This window comes from Canis lupus, chromosome 31 (genome assembly GCF_003254725.2).
Source record: "Canis lupus dingo isolate Sandy chromosome 31, ASM325472v2, whole genome shotgun sequence".
Classification (NCBI taxonomy): Eukaryota; Metazoa; Chordata; class Mammalia; order Carnivora; family Canidae; genus Canis; species Canis lupus.
Window position 1 is genome coordinate 25,717,648 of NC_064273.1, and position 1,814 is coordinate 25,719,461.

Sequence of the window (1,814 nt, forward strand, 5' to 3'; positions counted from 1 at the left end):
GAAACTCATCTTCTGAAGGGATTAGATTTATTAGTAGTTTAACCAAAGCAAGGTACCTAATAAGGCTGAAATGATTATACAGAGAAGTGCTTAGAATAACTCCCTGCCCAAGCTGTGATTCCACTTGCCAAAAATTTCAGGGAACTAATTCTGTGTTGTCAGAGAATTTTGCCTACCAGGGAAACTACTTCTGAAATATTTCTTTTTAGACAGAGAACAGTGAGTTTGAAGTTCCCAATGGATATCTTTTTTCTTTAAATTAATATTGACCTGTGGCAATATCAAATTACATGATTTTATTTGAAGGCAAAAAAAAAAAAAAAAAAGACCTCTCGGTTTATTTTTAACTAAAGAAGTAAGAAGGAAAATAGAAGAAAATAGAAGGAAAACAGAATAGGTATCTAAGAGATAAATGATTTCATATTAATAGGATTTTTATTTAATCATACTTTTCTAGGTGGCAGAATATAGACTCTAGCCAGACAATAGCCAAGATTGACTTTGAGGAACTGTGAAGTCCAGGTCTAGAATCCTTAACAAGTCGGTTTGTGGGAGAAGCCAGATCTGCAGGTTGGTTGGCATCAAGAAGTTTGACAGCTCCTAGAAGCCAAGTAGGTTGGGCAGTGGAATCTGGATTCATAGACCAGGAAAGGGAAGCTGTGGACTCCATAACCCAGGGGTCTAAAGCCACTTGGTCCACAGCCCAGAGTATAGGAGCTTCTAAGTTCATAACCCAGGCAGTAACTTCTGCTGGATCAACAGCTGGGGGTATAAGTTGGCTGGCAAGGATCGCAGAGCATGGAGGTCCTTGGCCAGTAGTGGGATGTCTAGCAAGGGCTGAAAACCACACAAAAAGTCTAGCAACTAGTGGGCTCAGAGCAGGTCTCCTGAGAGCCACTGTAGAGGGAGGAGCCCAGCTGGCAGGTGCTGGGAGAGCAGAGGTCAGTGCCTTAGACTGGGTTGCTGGGGTAGGATGAGCTACAGAGGGAACTTAGGGGGTGCAGGTAGCCTCCAAGGGAGTGGATGGAGAAGTTTTCAGAACAGCAGCTATAAGACATGTTGGTAGGAGATGTGAGTTCAGCTGAGTGACAGTGAGAAGATGTTCTTATATCCTCTCTTTTTACCCAGGCGTGTTTATATATGTACCCTAACCGGAGTAGATGTGATTCAGACCCTCCCCATTCTTATACATGTCTCGTCATGAAAATGACTAATTAACCTAGGCTATAATTATAACTGAACACATTCATGTGTTCTTAACTGCTGTTTAATTATTCTGGTTTATAGAAGGCACGCCTCACCTATTTTTTTTTTTTTTTTTTCCTTCTGGAAATAAGATGTGGTTTGTCTTCAAAAGACATTTGTCATGATGCACATAATGCCCTCCCTTCTTCACAAGCTTGACTCTGGGGATTTTTGAGCATGAACGTATAAATTGTGGCCAGCAATGTACTCCTAACAGTCATCAGCACCTGCCTCCCAAATATTTGTGTATGTTTTATTGAGAATGTACAATGTGTGAAACATTGAAAATTATGGTATCATTTAATCCTTGCAACAACCCTATGAGATAGGGATTATCACTAATTGAGGAGAGGCATGCCTATCCTCAAAGCCAATAGGAGCCACATAGGTATGCCAACAACTTGAGAAGCTTATCCTTTCCACTCCCAGACTCACATGAACGGTGAATGGCCAGGTGGGAAAACAACATTTCGGTGTGATAACATGTGCATTTTATCTGAGGTGCCCGCCTATGAAGTTCTACCTCTTATGAAATTCTGAAATGTAGTCATTGAAGGAACAATTTCTTA

The 1,814-nt window shown here is 41.0% G+C and overlaps 1 pseudogene; it reads right to left on the bottom strand.

The window, feature by feature from the left end:
* Nucleotides 1-533: 533 nt before the first annotated feature.
* LOC112661560 (keratin-associated protein 13-1-like) lies at nt 534-1,094 on the bottom strand (annotated as a pseudogene).
* Nucleotides 1,095-1,814: the final 720 nt, after the last annotated feature.